This window comes from Pongo pygmaeus, chromosome 9 (genome assembly GCF_028885625.2).
Source record: "Pongo pygmaeus isolate AG05252 chromosome 9, NHGRI_mPonPyg2-v2.0_pri, whole genome shotgun sequence".
NCBI lineage: Eukaryota > Metazoa > Chordata > Mammalia > Primates > Hominidae > Pongo > Pongo pygmaeus.
The window spans coordinates 105,635,676-105,656,345 of record NC_072382.2 but is presented as its reverse complement, the minus strand read 5'-3'; the positions used below and the strand labels follow the sequence as shown (position 1 = coordinate 105,656,345).

Genomic DNA, 20,670 nt, shown 5'->3' with positions numbered 1-20,670 from the left:
GGTGTGATTGTGTGTGTGTATGTGTGTGCGTGTGTGTGTGTGTGTGTGTGCACTGACCCTTCCAGAGCTGCCGCATGTAGGATGATTGAAATCTCCCATCACCTCCCCCCATCACTTTTCTCTAGAATTTGATCAGTAAAATGTAACTTTTCATCTTGAAACCATCCAGAATTCCCAGTGAAAAATCAAATTCTCCTAGAAGGGCTACCAGCTTGTGAAACTTAACATCGTTTAGGTTTCAGCTAGTTGAAAACAAGATGGATGCCTGCACCCAGGAGCTGGGGGACCACAAAGTGGTGAAAAGAGTCCCTCAGAAAGCGAGTGGGAAAAGAACCATGGCAAACTCTATCTGCTTTATAATTTTGTAGTAGATTCTATTTGCTTTTTCTAAGCTATTGTTTAATGTCACAGGAAAATCTTCGACCTGGCATCTTCTCCGCCCCTCTACGGAGTGACTCATTCTTTACTTGGATCAATCATAAAAATATGAGAAGGAATAAGCATGCAGGACAAATGTTGAAAATCCCAAGATGATCATATTCTATTTTCTTCTGGGTAATCACTACTGATTTTCTTCTGTTTATGTAAGTCCATCACATTGACTCCTATGTCAGATAAGCCAACATCATTTGTGCACCTTTTTTAAAAGAGGCTTTATATTTCTCAAAATTATGATAATTACTTATCCATGTGCCCATGATATGACTCTATATAATATATAATAGTTTCTTTCAAGAAGATCAGAATTAGTCCTGATTTTTTACTGGAGACGTGTTTTAATTTCCTTTGGCAGAGATGTCTAGTAATCTGTGAGAAAAGCTGTTGTCAGAATATCATTTCAGTTGATTTTAACATTGTAAAAGCAGTGGGTCATATTTGCAGTCTGTTTTGCTATTGTCGTATGTAGACATTTGAGACAGCGCAGAGGGTGAGGGAGTGGGTCCTTGGTTGTTCTGCTGGATGCGATCACAGACACGTTTCTTTTGTCTTCTGTAAAATAAGAATAATAAAATTACCTCTTCCATGAATGTCTTCTGGGGATTTAATGAGTTAATAAGCCCAGAACACATAGCTGTTCCGTGGTAAGCAGTAATCATAAGCCAATTTAGGCATATGAAGAAGCTACAGAACAAATTGGGAAAACACGTGATGTAGTTGAAAAATCCTTGTCTTTGGAGTCAGATATCCACAGGTTCAGATTTTGGCACTGATATACACTAGCTGTGTGATCTTAGGAACATCACCTTGCTCTCTGAACCATGGCTTAGGGGCCTTTTTTTCTCAAAGCTTTAGTTTCTTCATCTTTAAACTAGAAATAGTCACCCTCACTTCATAGGGCTGATGTAACAGTTACATGGGATCATGTGTAGAAAATGTATAGAAAGGCACATGTATGAGGTTTGTTTAACATTTACTGGGGGTGTTTATATAATGTCAGCTTCTCCTTTATTGCCAGCCAGATTTGTTTCTATTCTGATAGATACGACTGTAGTTATTTCTGACAGCTTACTCAATCCTCATGGTCTGTTACACTTACAAGTCCCTGAACATTAGATAATTTTTGCAATGAGGTGTAGATTTTGGAACAAGCCAAAATCAAGATTATAAAGCCATTAGTTATACAATGGCCATTATAATTATTTATTATAGGAACAATGTAAGCTCTGTTCTAAAAGTACATAAAACCTAATTCCTAAGGAATAAGTCTTCGCTTAGCCCTCATTGAAGGGCATAGTTAAGGAACCTTTACAGCAAGCTGTGAAAACTGACTCATTAAAGACAGCTTGTCAGCCTTTCCCTGCAAATACTCAGTGCCATATCTCAGAACACTGTTACTGCAGTTAATAAAATGTGAATCAATTTTTGAATATATACCCCAGGGGCTGTTAGCTCAGTCACTTTGGGTAAAGTGTTTCCTGATCCAGTAGCTCTATCTGGTTAATGCAGAAGTAGAGAGAAGGGCTGCAGGACTGAAATGTATTGAACGAAGGGGGCATACCTTCCTTAAATACAAATTAGGGACCTTATAGTATCTGTCCCATAAAATAAAAGAAAAAAATTCCTGATTCTGTAATATTAAACATTTCTTTTTTTAAGAAAGGAAAACCAATTACTAACATGATTTTAATGTTTAAATATGTCCAACAGAAAAGCCATTTGTGAAACTATTTCTATAGTATGCTTATACACATGTAAGCAAGCATGGTTTTAGCCAAATACTGTCAGAGACTCTATTTTAATTTACCATGCTTCTTCTTAGACCTAAGGTGTCAGCTGTATAGCTGTGTAAATCACACTGTTTTAGCTGACTTAGAGGCCCTTGGGAATGCTTTAGGATTTCAGTGTTAGACTCGGTAGTTTGCATAAGGGGCTTTTGAGAAACGAGTTTGCAGGCCAAGTTGCTACATCTGTTTTAGAGCTATAGTAGAGACTTCATCACAGGCACTGTGACTACTGCAGGGTCTGTGGGAACTTCTCCTGGAAAAGACCCAGGAGATCAATAATGGGGTACGTTCCAGGCAGAATTGAGGGAAGGCACTTAGCTGCTGGACCTGCCTCAGATGTGAAACACAAAAAGAAAGAGTAATTTATTCCATTTTGCTATATTTCTCTATTGCAGAAAAATGTTTCTTAAAAATTATATTTTCAAAAATTATTGTCTGTTTCTTTTCAAATAATGGCATATTTTTCCACAGTGCCTTGTTCTGCTGTACATTTTTTTTTTTTTTTTTGAGACAGGGTCTCACTCTGTCACTCAGGCTGGAATGCAGTGGTGTGATCTCGGCTCACTGCAACCTCCACCTCCCGGGTTCAAGTGATTCTCCTGCCTCAGCCTCCTGAGTAGCTGGGATTACAGGCACCCACCACCACACCTGGCTGACTTTTGTGTTTTTTTTTTTGGTAGAGACAGGATATCACTGTGTTGGCCAGGCTGGTCTTGAACTCCTGGCCTCAAGTGATCTGCCTGCCTCAGCCTTCCAAGTTGCTGGGATCATAGGCATGAGCCACTGTGCCCGCCTGTACATCCATTTTTAACATTTACCAAGCACTAAAAGTGATCTTATATATGCTGAATTTTTGTTGGAAGTTTTGTATAGGCTTGGAATAAACAAATCCAAATGTTAAAATTGGAAAATCTATTTCTGTAAGATTCATAGCTTTTTATTGTGGTTGCTGTCATAATATGATTCTAAGAAAACTTTTGAGAAAAAGAGAAAATATAATTAATATTTCTTTTCTATCTTTCATTGCTGTCTTTTGAGGAAGAGATGTCACTGTAATCATTCTTATAAAAATTATGTTATAGATTTGATTGATAGGGACAACAGCTCCTAATTGTTGATCTCCATTAATTGATAGGGGTAGGAGAGAGTTGTATGTTCTACTCTATACTATTTTGATTTGAGGCAGGCGAACTGGCTCTCAAATCCCTTTATCTAGGGAGCAATGGTCAACCAATAGAATCTGTACAATTTGTGCTTCCTTAAGTATGTTATCAATAAGTAGTGTTCAGTTTGTTGTGACTAACTGATTATGTTTGACATGTAGCTTGGAGGCTTTTATTTAAAGCAGTCTTTTGGTAAATTTTTTCTTAATGTTAAGAAGGCTGCATCTTGTGATAGAAAATGTATATGATTTCAAGTCTGGGTGCTTTTCTTGGCTGACCAACCATAGACACTTGGCAATACTCACTTCCTCATCTGTAAAGTGGGTATCATAACTTTCCATGAGGGCTGATCAAGATCAATTGATATAATTCTTGTATTAGCAGTTGGTAAACTCTAAATTCTAGCCCATACAATTAAAGTACTATATGCTCTTATTTTATTCTTACAATTGAATTTTTGCTATGTATAAACTTGGAATTTTCAACATCAAACCCACATGAAAAAAAAAACAGTGTAATCCTTTGTAAATAGCAAATGAAGGCTGTGTGGTCACCTGTTAATTGCTCTTAGCACTTTGTTTTTAAGGATTCAGCGCTGGTAATGCAGTAACTGCCTCCTCCTAGGAGTTCAAGCTCTGTGTGCTCCTCAGAAGAGAGAAGATACAATCTAAATTCTTCTTTTTCCTAATTCATGTGGTTCTAAATTCAGTATAAGTTAATTCTCTGACTACCAAAGGAACCCTGATATTTATCACCTATCCAAATTGTTTCCATATTTCAGGATCCAGTTCAAAACCTATTCTCCTCATGAAATACTCTCTGATGACTCTGAAGTTCATTGACTGCTTCATGTTTAAAGACAGTGTCTGATTCATAATTTACCAGTTTACCACTTACGATTCATATGTTTATCACTTTCTAATTAGCCAATTTGTCTCATCTTTCTAACTTTAGCTTTTGGAGGTCCTTAAAGATGAAAGCAGTATAATTCTTTTGTTTTCCTTCTCAATGGATTTTTTCCTGTAGTTTTTTTTTATGTTGTTGTTGTTGTTGTTTTCTTTTTTCCCCATCCCACTTTGTTGTTCATGCTTACGTGGAGGACAGGTGCACCATTAGAACTTCCCTGGATATAGAGGGAAGAATTTTGGATCAGTGAGTTCTAAGAGTGCTTACCCAGCTGAGAACATAATCTGGCTGTACTGATATCTCATAGCCTCAAGGATCCGTGAGTCTGATCTAGTTGACCTTTGTTGGTTCAGAAGATCTTTGCCTTCTTCTTCACTGTTCCTTGTGAGTCCTTCCAAAGTTACCTGCCTTGTTGGAGACATCTGCCTTCTGAGGAGGTATCTTACTCAGGCAAAGTTCCTCCCAAGTTGTAATAGCCAGACAAGAAGTCCAAACTGAAGAATTTTAATTTTGGTATGTCATGTTTAAAAAGCATGGTATCTCTTATATTCCAGGAAGCTTTTATGTTGTGTGTTTATGTATCCATCAATTTAACCTTTGTGTTATTCTAGGTAATGAAGATTCTCAGAATGAAGGGATGAATTGAGTGCTTAAAAGCAAATTGTTAAGCACTCAATTAAAAAAGTGATGTATTGAGATCCACAGGGTATGTATAGACACTTGGTTTACATAATTCTCACCTCTGGAGACCGTTCAGTAAGGCAGAATAAACAGATAAACTTGTAATTATTTGTTTATAATTGCGAGTCAGTAAAATTGTGTGTGTGTGTATTTTAACTAAGGATATACTCAGCAACCACCATACACAAGGGCTTGTGCTAGCTGCAGGTGGCACAGAGAGAAACCACACATAAACCCTGCATTAAAGGAACTCACTATAGTCATTAGTGTATAGTCAAGAAACTATTTATTAGCATGATGTAATGGAAGTATTGAAGAAAACTGATTAATTCTAAGGAAGACACAGAAGACTTCACCAAGAATATAAAGCCTTCAGCTTCCTTCAAATGGAAAAGTATGATTTCACTGATCAAGTGCAAGATGTGAAAGGTCATGGCTTATTTAGGGAATAATAAGTTATTCAGTATGACTGGCCACAGAGTATGTTAAAAGTCACATCATGGGACATTATTACAAACTAGTCTAGGCCTCTCTGCCAGTTATGCCAAATGAAAATGCTCTAGGCCTTTTTAAAACAAGTAATTAATACTTATCTGCTTGGGGCACAGCACCAAGGCATGAACCAAAGGCTTCAACAGAAGTGGTTTCTTCATGTTCGAGGGAAAATATTTCAGAAATTGTTCTGGGCATCCTGAACCTAAAATCTTTCCGAATAGTTCTTTAGGGAAATGTAAGGAATTGGCTCGCAAACAGTAATCTGTGGTACATTCACTTGACTTTAGATTTTGTGTGATCATAATAAGATAATTTAGAAATAGATTTTGTTTTTGTTTTTTAGACATGTCAGATATACTGAAAAGATGAATAAAAAATAAAAGAGGACTGGTTGGGCACGGTGGCTCATGCCTGTAATCCCAGCACTTTGGGAGACTGAGGTGGGTGGATCATGAGGTCAGGAGATTGAGACCAGCCTGACCAACATGGTGAAGCCCTGTCTCTACTAAAAATACAAAAATTAGCCAGGCGTGGTGGCAGGCGCCTGTAATCCCAGCTACTCGGGAGGCTGAGGCAGGAGGCCGAGGCAGGAGAATCACTTGAACCCCAGAGGTGGAGGTTGCAGTAAGCTGAGATCGCGCCACTGCACTTCAGCCTAGGTGACAAGCGCAAGACTCTGTCTCAAAGAAAAAAAAAAAAAAAAATTAGCCAGGTGTGGTGGCCTGCGCCTGTAGTCCCAGCTACTTGGGAGACTGAGGCAGGGGAATCACTTCTTGAACCTGGGAGGCAGAGGTTGCAGAGAGCTGAGATCGTGCCACTGCACTCCAGCCTGGCAACAGAGCTAGACTCTGTAAAAAAAAAAAAAAAAAGACTAAGAGCCTAGGTACAAGAGGGAACTGTTCTTTCTTTCAATCAACTGGTTATGGACAGTGCATTGTAAGCTAAGGACCACTGATTCTAACTTTGTTTATAATTTATTCTTGAAAGACTTAGACTCTAATTTTCCTGCAACTTGGAATCTGTAATAAGGACATTATTTGGCACACAGGGGACACTGATTATCTGTTGCTGATACTGAGCCATCTCTATTTACATCAGAGTTTAAACATTTGCCTCGGTTTTCACTTCAGTAAAATAATTTTGTTTATGTATTATGCTCTAAGGGAATTGAGCAAGATGAGGACCTGGGAAAAAAGTATTATGATAATATTTGGGTGATATGTTTACCTAAAGTTAATATCCTTTGGTCTGAACCCAGTGATATTGAGACTATGTTTATTTCTAACTAAGGTAGCAGCAACATGGAGAGGAAAAATGGAATCATTAAACATTTGTACATTCCTGGTTATAAAACTACCTTTAAAATCTATACTTATTGCTAATCTGTTTTTAGGCTATATTGGAATAGAGAAGAAATGTAGTCTCTTAAATATAAGATGTCATTGATTATAAGATGCACCATCAATTTAATAGCAGCTTTGGAAGAAGCTGGGAAAAAAAAACTTATATGTCCCATTAAATGCACATACTTTCTTCTTTTTTGCAAAATTCACCCTAAAACTTGCTGTTCCTCCAGGCTTTTTACATAGAGCAGTGAGTGCTCAGGTAGAAAATATGTAAATTAGCCCAGTTTTCCCTCTTTCCTTCTCATCTCCCACATCTTCTTCAATCAGCAAGACTTACAGACTCTACTCACTGAAGATGTACTACATCATTGCTGTTTTTGCTGCTACTCCTCTAGTCCAAATTACCACAGTCTCTTGCCAGGGGAGACCTCCTTTGCTGTCACTAGCCACCTTAGATATTCATTACGCACATAGAAGTCAGAGGCAGGATCTTTCTAAAGGTAGTAAAGGCATGTCACTTTCGGCTTAAAATTCCACAGTGGGCTTCCTTCCCCTTAAAATCCAACCTCTTTACCGTCCAAACCCCTAACTCAGTGAATCTCAGTGACACAAGAATTCCTGGGAGTCCTTGAGAACTTTACCTTGGTCCAATAGATCTAAACACTTTTCATCATAATATAAAGACCTTATTGACTTTTTCTCTCTCATTCTTCCATGTGTGTGCAGAGGGCTTTCCCAGAGGTAATGCAACATGCACTATCCCAACACATTGAATGCAGAAGGAGATATGAGAACCAGAAGTTTTCTATTAAGCTAGACATTGAAAAGATGTGCAAAAATGTAAAACAATGACCCTCTTTTTACCTTCTTTCATTTTGAAAATATCAGTATTTTTCATAAAATTATGTTATTTCTATTAACATACAATGAGTTTGTTATTGCTATTTCCAAGAGAATAAATAAGTAAATATATGCCTTTGTTTGAATTTCTAACGTGGAAAATGTCTATATAATACATTTAAACAGAAGCGATTTGGAGTCATCAATATTTAGGAGTGTAAAGGGAACAGAAATGTCCTTCAATGAGTGAATGGGTAAACAAACTGGTACATTCATACCTGGAATTCTGCTCAGCAATTCAGGAGGAATAACTGTTAATCCACCAGCAACTTGGATAGACCTCAAGGACGTTTAGCTGAGGGGAGATAAAAAGCAGCCTACTTATATAACAATATAGCATTCATATAACATTTTCAAAGTGAGAAAATTATAGAGAACCCATCAGTGGTTGCCAGAGGTTAAAATTGGATGAAAGGTATGGCTATTAAAAGATAACACAAGGGGGTTTCTTTGTGGTGACAGAATAGTGCTGTAACAATGGTGATGGGGTGACACAATTCTACACGTGATAACATTTAATATATATCAAAAAAGTACAAACTGATAAAATCTGAATAAGGTCTGTATCTAAGTTGTATTCTACCAAAATTAATTTTTTTTGTTTTGAAATATACTATGGTTATGTAAGATATTATCATTGGGGGAAGTTGGGGTAAGGGTACGTATATATATTTTTATTTTTATTTATTTATATAAATGATATATGTATATGTAATTCATATATATGATAAATATATACATTGTATTACATGTTTTATATTACGTTATATATTTTTTTATATATTATATTTTAAAATATATACATTACATATATTTTATATTTATATTTTATAATAAATACTTAAAAATATATATTATATCTTATTTTATGTATAATTTTATAATTACTATATAAACTATAATATATGTTACATATATCTGTATTATATATGTGTATAGTTTATTAATTATAAAATTATACACTACATAATTATTTTATCATAATTTATATAATTATGAAATTTGGTTGTATATTATATATATATATTTATATATATATAATTTAATTTTTTTAAAAAGAGCATGTAAACGTCCTAGAGAACAAAATGCTTGAGAAATGTTGCCCTACATAAATCTACCACCTGCATGCCGTTCAGGCTTTTCTTCCTCTGCTAATTACATTTCCACTGCACTTTTCTCTCTTCTGTTTCTTCAACATACTGAGCTCAGGCCATTTGTACCAGCCCTTTCTTCTTCCTGGAAATATTGTCCCCAGATCTCTTTAAGGCTGGTTCTGTCCCATCATGTCATCTCAGTTTCAGCAGCATTTCCTTCGGGAGCTTTCCTGACCATGCAGGATGAAGCAGTTTCTGGGTCATGCTTTATGTTCTCTACTGTTTGGTTTTCACCCTAACACTTCCCACCAGCTAATATTTCTTGTTTATCTATTTGTGAGTTACCTGTGAGCTAGGCTGGGAGTTCCATAAGTGCAGGCATCTTCTCTGTCCATTCACTGTGGTTCCCCAATGCATAGAAGCATACTTGAGATGTTGCAGGAGCTGCATCCACATTCGTTGAGCAAATGCACTAATCCATACATATTGTTTCTCAACATCACATCAAAGTGCATGGTAACTCACAGGCAACTCTAAATCTATAAAGGAGTTGGTCAATCAGTTTACAGTTACTTGGCTGCTTTTCATAACCTGTACATGGGATTTTAACCTTTTTAACACCTTCAGTATTGACAATATACTTTTGTATTGTTTATAATGTAATATTCAAATTTAACTGGGTGTTCTGTCTTTTATCTGGCAGTGCTGCCTAGAAGACACCAGATTATTTTACACTCATTCTTCTCAAAATGGGATGCACCGACTTGCCAGTGTGGAAATATATCAGCAAATACATTAAGTTTAGAACATTATGATGCATCTTCCTTCACTATCAGTGTTCTGCTAGAAGTCTGAGGATACATTTTAAGATTTTTTTCAGTCTTCCAAGATTATCGTGGGCTAATTAAATCAAGATAATCCAGTTTATTTTTGTATTGGGACAATAGAATTTTTTTGTTGGTCGTTTTAAAAGTTTAGAGAATAGAGACATTTTCTGTGCAATTAGTAACAGGAACATTTGATACTTTCGTGTTGTGAAGAAATCTAGTGATACTAGCACTAGCTATAGAGTAATCAGCGGTCCAAAAAGGAATAAAAAACACTGAAGACTTCCTCCTGTTGTGGAATGTGTCATTTCTTATGATGTCCTCAGAAAAGTTCAGAGTTTTAAATGTTTTTGTCACTTATAAGCCGGGTTCTTTAAACTTTATATTAAAAATATTGCTACCACATATCATTTTAGCTTTTTCCCACCTTTGGGCGGATCAGAGTTTTGTTTGTAAGCCACCGTCTCCTGTTTTTTCCACTTCTCCCTGCAGTTAGTTAGAAAATGACCAAGATTCTGAGAGGTATTTGTAATATTTATTGCATTCTATATGTAACTTTAAACAATTTCATGGATTTAAATTTTATTTTCTACTAGCAACAAAATGAAACCAATGTGTTATGAAACCAATGCATTATATGTGTGATTTATAGCAACCTAAAATATATAGGGTCATGACTAAGAAAAAGAAGATTTTAAAGATTTTCACAGTAAACCTGACGTTAAGGAAGACGGTGACCGTACTTTGGCCACAGCTAGTATAGTGGTGGTAAGAGGCAGGATAGGATGTTCTTAAAACTTATTTGTGGCCACAAGTAGGGGCTCACGCCTGTAATCCCAGCAGTTTGGGAGACCAAGGAGGGAGGATCACTTTAATACAGGAGTTGGAGACTAGCCTGGACCCTGTCTCTACAAAAATTTAAAATATTAGCTGGGTGTAGTGGTGTGCATCTGTAGCCCTAGCTACTTGGGATGCTGAGACAAAAAGATTGCTTGAGCCCAGAAGTTCAAGGCTGCGGTGAGTTATGATCACACCACTGCACTCCAGCCTGGGCAACAGAGCAAGACCACATCACTAAAAACAAAACACAAAAACAAATTTATTTATGTGTTTTAATTAACTATGGTCATGATACAAGTATGCCTAAGCCTTAGATTTTGAAGTAATCTCTAAAATGGGTGAACTAAAAATCCAGTCATGCAAATTTTGAACACAATTTGCAAAAATTTTTGCCAACTATAAAGAAAAAAATCATGACTATAACCTATATAGTGGAAAAATACAACCAAACCTAGAAAATGGTATCTTTCTTGTAACTTTCTTCAAGGCAAATTTCAAAGTGACCTTTGAAAGTGAGGTTCACATAATGGAAGAAAATTTAATGAAACCCATGGGAAATATTGAAATTCTTCCGCATCAAGAAGGAGTAGCCACTCAAGAGAGAAAGGCACCCTTATCTAATACCATCAGAAAATATACACCTAAGAAACTTGTTGAGAGCTTGAGTTCTTGCCCATATATCTATATGACTTGGGTGATGTCAAAGTTATCACTTTAATGGACTTTGTTTTTCATATATATATATATATATATATATATATATATGGTGACATCAACAAAAATATGGTAAACTTCATATTGCCTGTTGACAAGCAACTGGGAAGAAATTGGCAATAATTGGCATCTCTATAAAGAACAAAACTTTGGGAGCTCAATCTCCTACACCAAGTCCGTTATTTATTAAAAATCTCCTGCTTTAAATAATTTAGCCAGAATTCTCTCAGTATTTTCTATGGGATGATTAAAAATACAAATGTTTTATAAAATCAGCTGGTTCAAATACCTATCATTTTAGACAAATGTTTAGTGAATTGCAAGAGGAGTTTAAAAACTTATTCTATGAATATAGATGTTGGAGCAAGAAAGGGGGTTAAAATGCTTAAATGTGATTTTGAATTATTGTTTTTCCATAAAAAGGAAAATACTGGATAGCATTTCAAAGGCAGTGACCTGGAAAAATGGCTGATCTTATTGTTCTCATAAACTTGCTTTATTTTGCAGATTTTTCATAGCTGAATATTGTTATCAACAGCTGTAATTGCAGAATTGAACTGTTTTTGACAGTTTATATCAAATTACTATAATAAATACAAAGTTATATAGTTTGATGAAGACAGTTGATCATAGAGACTATGTATCCTTTGTTGCTCTTAGCTCATTAGGGTTGATAGACATTATGGGTTTCTTGGTGAAAGAAAAATAGCTTTTGATGACTTATTTTTCAAGACATTAAAAAACAAACTGAAAGATGATTCAGAAAATATTTCAGTTTGTCACATAAAATAAGCAACTTCACCTCTTACCAAGAAGATTAACAATCCATTTTCTATCAATAAGAGCCTGAAAATGCAACTCCATCAGCTTCTTTTTAGGATTATGCATAAATCTTTTCAGGTATTGCCTTGAGATATTTCATAAAAAAGTAAGAAATAATTTACTGTATCAGTATCCCCTTCATATTATTTATCTATTGCATATAACAAAATACTCTAAACGTTAGTAGCTTAAGAAAACTAGAATCTCATTTGGTATTTACCAAAAGAAGTTAAAAAAAAAACCCAAAAATAAACATATATTATCTCTTAGTTTTTGTAGGTCAGGAATGTAGGATGGCTTAGCTGGACAGTTCTGACTCTACTAATTGTTTTATGAAATAGCAGTTAAGATGTCAGCTACAGCTGCAGTTGTCCACAGATTTAACTGAGGCTGTAGGATCTGTTTCCACATTTACTCAGTCATATAGCTGGCAGGATGGTACTGATTATTGACTGGAGGCATCGGTTTTTCCCCATATGGTCTTCTCCTCAGGGGTGCTTGAGTGTCCTCATGACATGGCAGCTGGTTTCCAACCAGAGTGAGCAATTCATGAGGCTAGGGTGGAAACTGCAATGTCTTTTATGGCATATTCTCAGAAGTCACACACTGTCAACTTCTTCACTATTCATTGAAGGTTACCACACATGTTACCAAAAGTTTACCAAACAGGTTATACAGGTTACCAAAGCATAAGGGTGCTACACAATAGAAGTAAGCAAGGATCATGATGGAGGCACACAATGGAGGGTGGCTCCTCCAACATACGCCAGAGTATATGCATAAAATCTTATGATACCAATATGGAATGAATAAATGTTCCAGCACTGAAACTGATATGCAGCGAATGTCACATCTCTCCAATTCAGCCCAGTTGTCAGACATTTTAGACCCTGTGCTGGTATATTTTGCATATTAACCAAAATGAAACCAAAATCTGTTCTCTAAAAAGAATCGAATGATATTTAAAGTACTTGAATTTCTGGTCTCTAGTCGAAATCTGATAATGGTTGATACTATTAGGAGGTTTTATTTTTTTTCTTAGTGTCATTTATTTACTGTTGATAATCACATATATTATAACATATTATTCACCTGTTGGGATTAATGAAAGACTGCAGTGTTAAAAGACCAAAGAGGTAATGAATTACAGTCTTTGAAAGTTCTGCCTTTAGATCAGGGCAGTGCTAACAACAGATTTTAATGACTCAGACATAAAAAGCCCTCTTTTTTCTCTCTGTAGAGGACACACTGTACCAATCCTCTTTTCACTTCATTTAGTCCCAGTTAGTGTAGAATTAGTGGGGAAGACTAAGAGTAACTCATAGGGATTTTCAGCCACATTGGTATGCGTAGGCAATAATACTGTCAGCACCATTATCTTTTAATTCAAAGAGCATGGCATATAATTCAGAGCATGTACAAAACATATAAATTTGTAGAGTTTCATTGCTCTGCTCAGAAATGTAAGTTTATAGTATGCATAAATGCCATTAAATCATATTTTCAGCCTTCTTTATATCTTTACCATTAATAATTCATTCATGGATGTGGTTTTATATATATATATATGTATGTATCTATGCAAAGATTAATTTTTCACCTATTCTGTATCACTATAGATGTATTGGTAAAACTAGACAGAACATTTGTAAAAGGCATTGCCAATAGAGATTGAAAGTAGCTCTGGCCGTGCGCAGTCGCTCACGCCTGTAATCCCAGCACTTTGGGAGGCTGAGGCAGGTGGATAATGAGGTCGGGAGTTTGAGACCAGCCTGATCAACATAGTGAAACCCCATCCCTACTAAAAATACAAAAAATTAGCTGAGCGTGGTGGCGGGCGCCTGTAATTCCAGCTACTTGGGAGGCTGAGGCAGGAGAATCACTTGAACCCGGGAGCCGGAGGTTGCAGTGAGCCGAGATCTTACCACTGCACTCCAGCCCAGGCAACAGTGTGAGACTCTGTCTCAAAAAAAAAAAAAAGAAAAAGAAAAACAAAGAAAAGAAAAGAAAGTAGCCCTTAGTCTAGAATTAGCATATGTGTTCAAAAAATTCAGGGTAAGAACCTGATAATTTTAAAAGGGAGGTGGAGAGGAGGCTTATTGCATTTTCGTAAGTCTTTCTTGAGTAAATACTGTCACCTACACATTGTGGTGAGGTGATTAAGATACTGTGACAGACTCTTTTTTTTACCTGCCTTGGTAGTGGAGCCTGAATCATTCAGAATAGCTAACATGTCTACTTTGTTTGAATTCACCAAATATGTTTTTCTCAGATTTTCAAATCTGTTTCTGATATTGTCAGAATTGACAAAAATTAAATTACTCTGCTAACGTGAAAATAGCAATTTAACCAGTTAGTTATATTTTAAAGCAATATTCACAGTAGACCTTAAGATGCATCACAAGGAAAAATACATTTGTTAACCTACCCAATTGCTAAGTGGAGGCTTTCTTTAATACAAGTAAGCCTACACAATGTTAAATCTTGCATTTATTTAGGATACATATATAAAGTATATAAAGTAAATAAATAATATGATGTAATCTTTCTTCCCTCATTGGTAAATAGCTGAATGCCTAAACATTAAATACTTTATAGAATGAGAATAATTACTATAAAGACCATTTTAGGTAAAAATATAACTAACATATTAAAATGAGATCATATTTTGATATACCACTTCCAAAATTAACATGAATTTCATACTGACTGGCTGAAATTAATGTACTCATAAGCATTTTTGGATGAGATTTTATTGGATTTTTCAGGTTAAGGAACTAAACCACATGAAACACATAATAAATTATCCGAAAAAATATAATAAAAAATGGACACTTTCAAAGTAGCAAGTAATAGACCAAAGAGAGAACATATATTCACTAAAATGCTAAGGCCACAAAGACATAGAGCCATCTTTACCATGTGTGGGCAATGACTGGGCACATGAGGACAGTGGTGAGTGCTATAATGAAATCCTCCTGAAGTTGTGCCATTTCCTGCTGTGCGTGGCTTAGTCGTGAAGCTAAAGCAATATAGCCAGCCATGTCCTACCTCAGTGGCCCACCAAACACAGCATTTAGATTTATTTCCACTACCTTATCTCTACCTTAATCATGTTGAGCCTCACTTTATTCTTTTGTAAAATAAGGAATAAAATACTTTCTAGTTATTGCAAGTGTGATAAGGATATTTAAAAATTTTGAAATACCTCCCAAGATATCTCCCTTTATGGATAAGTTTGCCTTTCATCCTGTACCTCCTAGGTAATATAGCCCCAGGGAGAGAGAAGGGAAATACCACCCTGGGAAGGAGGCAAATATGGGTGAGCCCCTATGAGATATAACGTGTCATTAAAAGAAGCCTGAATCAAGGAAAGAGGGAGAGAGTGGTAGGGTAAGGGAGTCAGTAAGAAAGAAGAAGTAGGGGAAACTGTCAGATAAGACGTAGCCTGCAGTAGAAAAGGAGAAATCTGAGAAGATGGTAGCTAGTGGCTGGTTTCCTTAGACATAGTGTTGATGGGGTGTATATAGAGACCCTGTCCAGCATGCCTCAAAAACAGTAGGCAAGCACTCATGGAAGATGTCCATATAACCAGCCTGAGTTAATGCTGCTGTTGTATGGTGCACATGTGACATGCATTTAATGGAGAAGTTTCCCATTACACAACCCCTAACCCACCCAACAGCCATGGATACAAAGAAGTGTTTTATGGACTGGCTGATGAGTGCAAACCTGTGGTCAATAGAGGACACTGAGAATGAGGCATTTGAGAGACAATGGCAAGGTCTGAGGTGCACAGTGGCAGATACAAACCTACATCAAAGGCCACTGAGGACCAGTGGCATAACCAGCATATTTCCTGTGCCCAGTGTTCTGAGACAAGAGCGGACTTGGGACATGTCTGCAGAGACCAAAGGGCAGCATGGATCACGCCCTAGCCCACCTGCTGAGGCCTGTACATTTTCCCCTTCAGATGATTTTTTGAAGGAGAAGGGAAAGGGTGAAAAAAATAACACAAAACTATTGTTGGAGAATCTGAAGTTTGAATTGATTGAATATTTACCTATAATAGATGGATTAGAACAAAATTTCATTCTCACCCAAAACACTAAAATATGTTTAATTTACAAGATAGTTTTTTTTTCTGTGCTATTCTTTGGGATGGAGGATCATGAGGAAATCTAGATCAGTTACAGAGAAGTAAAACTGCTACAATATTTTGCACAACTTTGCACACCTGAAGTAAAGTTTTTTTCCTCTGTACATGTTTAATGCTAATTCTCTTTTGGACTTCTGTACATGGATATTCTGCAGCAATGTAAAAAACCTGCACTGAGCATTGAACTCATTTTCTTTTATGTACTTCACAAATCCCCATTTACCTGTCCCTGTCCCCACTTATCCTGTTGTTCTTTTTAAGGAGACATGACACCACCAGTTGCCCAAGCCAATGTCCTTCTAACTCTATTTCCTTAACTCCTAAACATCTTTCTCTTCCAGAATTTGCTCTCTATTTCTACTTACACTGCTACCTTACATCCTTCCTTCTTCATCTCTACCCCGGTTGACCTTAGTATCTTCTTGACCTCCCTGTCTCCAGGCTTGTCACCAGTCATGTCATCTACAGAGTTATTGTGAGTGCTTTTTCACATTGAGTTCTACCCTTGTCTTTTTTCCTTTCTTAAAAATTTTTCTCCAGCAATCCACTGTGTAGAGAATGCAGGTGACACTGAACAGTGTGTGGATTAGGGGAACCAAACCCTCGTGCACTCAGAAATCGATGTATAACTTTTGACTCCCCCAAAACTTAACTATTAATAGCCTCCTATTGACTGGAATCCTTACTGATATTATAAACAGTCAATTAACACATATATTGTATGTTATATGTATTATATATTGTATTTTTACTGTAAAGTCAGCTAGAGAAGAGAAAATGTTATTAAGAAAACCATAATGAAGAGAAAATATATTTACTATTATTAAGTAGAAGTGGATCATAATAAAGGTCTTCATCCTCCTCATCCTCACGTTGAATATGCTGAGGAATGAGAAGGAGAGAGAAGAAAGAGAAGGGCTTGGTCTTGCTGTCTTAAGGGTGGCAGAGACAGAGAAAATCCATGTGTAAGTGGACTGGTGCACTTCAAACCTATGTTGTTCAAGGGTTAATTGTAGTCCAAATACCTTAACATGTTTTAGCTAGCCTTTCAGAACAAATGTGTCACAGTTACTGGATGTGAGCCTCCTTGGATTGATATTTTTTTCAAAGCTTCCTGGGAGATTCGGGTATGATTCAAGGTTCAGAAAGCTGAGTTAGATAGGTCACAATAAGTTTATATTGTTTGTTAAAGATCAGTTAGAACTGAAATTACAAAATTCGAAAATTCTTATATGAAACTTGCAAACCCTGAGACCTGCCCCTGCAACAAACTGTACTCTGTCCTCTAATGAAAGACATTGGAAGGTGCATAAACTAAAGAGTGATATGGTCACATTAGATAATAATAATACTACTAATAATAAACAACCATGGGGACAGTTTTAATGGTAGATGCTGCATTAGTTCATTTCCATACTGCTATAAAGAACTGCCCAAGACTGGGTAATTTATTAAAGAAAGAGGTTTAATTGACTAACAGTTCAGCAAGGCTGGGGAGGCTTCAGGAAACATAATCATGGTGGAATGTGAAGGGGAAAAAAGGCACCTTCTTCACAAGGCAGCAGAAAGGAGAAGTGCTGAGCAATAGGGAAAGAGCCCCTTATAAATCTGTACTTTGCTTATACAGCCAAATACAGCTAATAGTTCATAAAGGCAGTGAGGTTTGCAAATTCATCAATAACATGCTTCATTTAATTATTTGTGTGTGAGAAAAAAATAGCTAAGATATATGGACTCTTTTAAGAGAGCAAATTATGGTCCCCACTTGTGACCAGTGAACATTTGTGTCTTAGCCTATTTTCAAGCTGCATTTTCGTGTTGTGATATTACAAAATAATGACCCTGGATCATTAGGAGAAAGTTTGATGGCAGTCAGTATATGTTGCATATTGTAACACATTTCTCAGCTTTCTTACTTAGCAAAGCATTATTTTACTTTCTTTTAGTCTATGTATGGAACTGCTTTTGCTTAGTTGTTTATTTTAAATTATTTAGTTATTTATCTAATTAAATAATTTATAAACCTATCACACAAAACAAAATCTAGTTTTACGGTGACCTTCGTTTCACCACGTAATTTCCCCATCTACCTACTTGCTCCTTCCCAGGCAATCAGCACCTGAATTCTCATGCTCACAATTGCTTTCCTTTCCTTTTTGAAGAATTTTGTTGCCAACTGTGTATATAAAATAGGTATCACACTGTGGATAATCTCTCTGGACTTACTTTTTCACTGAGTGTGATTTTGCTAAGATTCACCCATAGAGTTGCTGGTTGCAGTGTATTTATATTGGCTGCTATGAATACACTGCATTATACTTTTCCACTCTGCTTTCGTTGGTTGTGTGTGCCTGAGCCAGTACCACACTGCTTCCTAATGAGCCTTGATGCCTGCTTTTCTTCACAGATGTTTTTGGTTCTTATTCATTCATTTAAATTTGAAAATCACATTTTCTAGTTCCAATTTTAAAAAGCTCTATTGGAAATAGCACAACATTTTAGATATCTTGGCACCCAGAAACATTTAAGATGTTCCAACTTAAAGAAAATTCTAGGCACTTGTATCACTTGTCCATTGCCACAATACTACTGCAAAACAAACTACCTCAAAGTGTATAGTGTAAAGGCTTAAAACAGCAACGATGTACAGTTCTCGCAAGTTCATTGGCCAACTGGGTGCTTCTACTAATCTGTGCTGGCTTTACTGTTCTCAGCTGGCTCAGGCAAGTGTCTGTGGCCACCGGATGGGTTGCTTGGGATTGGTTGGTCTAGGATCTACTCATCCTGCATTACTCAGCTTATCGTCTAAGCAGACTATCCCCAAGCTTATTGTCATGGTGATAAAAGAGGAAGTAGAAATGGGCAAGCATTTTTTCATGCCTCTGCTGTGTCAAGTTTGCCATTGCTCCACTGGCAAAGCAAAAGTCACTGGAAAATAGGTGTACTAAAAGGAAGTGTGGTTACAGAGAGGTTTTAAAAATTACAGTCATGAATGCAATCTGCCACACAGTTTTTACCAAGTACTAGTTCTAATTTACCTTGTGAATATGTCAATTAAAAATAACTCATTTGCAAAGAGCTTTACTCACATTCTGGAGATGAGCAAAACAGAAAAATATGCAGTCCTCAGCAATGTAACTGCAAACTTGCCAATGTAGTCAATGATGCTTTGATTCACGTCTGCAGGTAACAGTACACGATGATTAGAATGATTTCAGCCAAAAGTATATGAGCATTTATGTCTAAAGTAACACCCAGTTTAGAGGTGTGCTTTGTAATCCCTGATGGAGTAATACAAAACCTTCAGTAGAGTCATTAAGGAATGACATCAACTATTGTAAAATATCTCAGGAAAATGTATGAGGACAAACTTTATTTACACACCAAAAGTTGTTTTTTCTTACAGCCTTACAATATCCTGTGTCTTACTTCTTCTCATAAGAAATTGAGTTACAAATTAGTCTAGAAATTGGCATTTCTGTCCTAGAAAATTCCAAATATGCTTGCCTTAAAGGAGAGGTTCTTGTTTTAACCTTTAAATAAAATTAGAAATAATACCATGAAGACTCTCTGCTGGTATTCTTCAGTTTGATCATATGTACAAAACTTAATTGAAATCCTATTTATTTATGTAGTGTTTTTAAATTGCAATTATTACAGCCATTTACCATTTACAGGCACTTGCACTGTTTGTTTAAGCTGCAATACTCAGGGTAGGTCTAGAAAATTGGTGGCATGAACTATCTTCAATTGCAGCTTATGTAGTTGAATCTCTTTTTATGCTAATTTTGGAGGATAAAACTAATCCTGGATTATAAGATAATCACATTATATCATCTAGTTACGTTTCTCCAAACATGATTTTAGATGTAGAATGTACAAATGTTTGTAAAAGCCAATGTTGTGATTTTTCTATACGTATTTGTTCCTTGATTTCAGAAGAAGGTTGGAACTTTAAAGAAAAAGATAAGGAATTAATATACTTTTAGATTTTCATGTATTATCCAGCTTGTGGGCAAAATATCAAGTGAATTTCAAAGATGTTTCGGTATTAGACATTTATATACATTATGTCATCTAAACCCACACATTTCTGAAAGAGCAAATGTGTATGTCTAACCTCCAGAGATTCTGAAAAAGCTTCTGACAAATTTAACACCCATTTCAGGAAAACAAAACTCAAAATAGAAATTAGTGGGAACTCCATATTATAAATTACGTGTACACTACATTAGTAAAACCAGAATTTTACTTAACGGGGAAATACTAGAAATATTTTCATTAATACCAGAAACAAGTCAAGACTGCCTATTATATCTATTAACTTTCAACATTGTACTAGAGGTTTCCTTTAATGTAATTTGAAAAGAAATTGATTTGGACGTATAAGAACTTGAAGTAAAACTATTTCTATCTGTAGATGATACGATTATATACCTGAAAAACCTTACAGAAGCACTTATAAAACTAACTCAAATAATACATGAATTTAATTTAA

At 36.0% G+C, this 20,670-nt stretch overlaps 1 protein-coding gene and 1 long non-coding RNA gene across 3 annotated transcripts in view; one reads left to right on the top strand and one right to left on the bottom strand.

Moving 5' to 3' along the window:
- PDGFD (platelet derived growth factor D) overlaps window positions 1-20,670 on the top strand; it is a 257,912-nt gene that overhangs the window by 75,358 nt on the left and 161,884 nt on the right. The window lies entirely within an intron of this gene.
- LOC134740277 (uncharacterized) lies at window positions 766-19,354 on the bottom strand. The gene is made up of 4 exons (XR_010127627.1): window positions 19,262-19,354; window positions 9,156-9,349; window positions 7,935-8,011; window positions 766-990 (listed from the first exon to the last, which is right to left on the bottom strand). It is a non-coding gene; the product is annotated as an uncharacterized LOC134740277 (long non-coding RNA).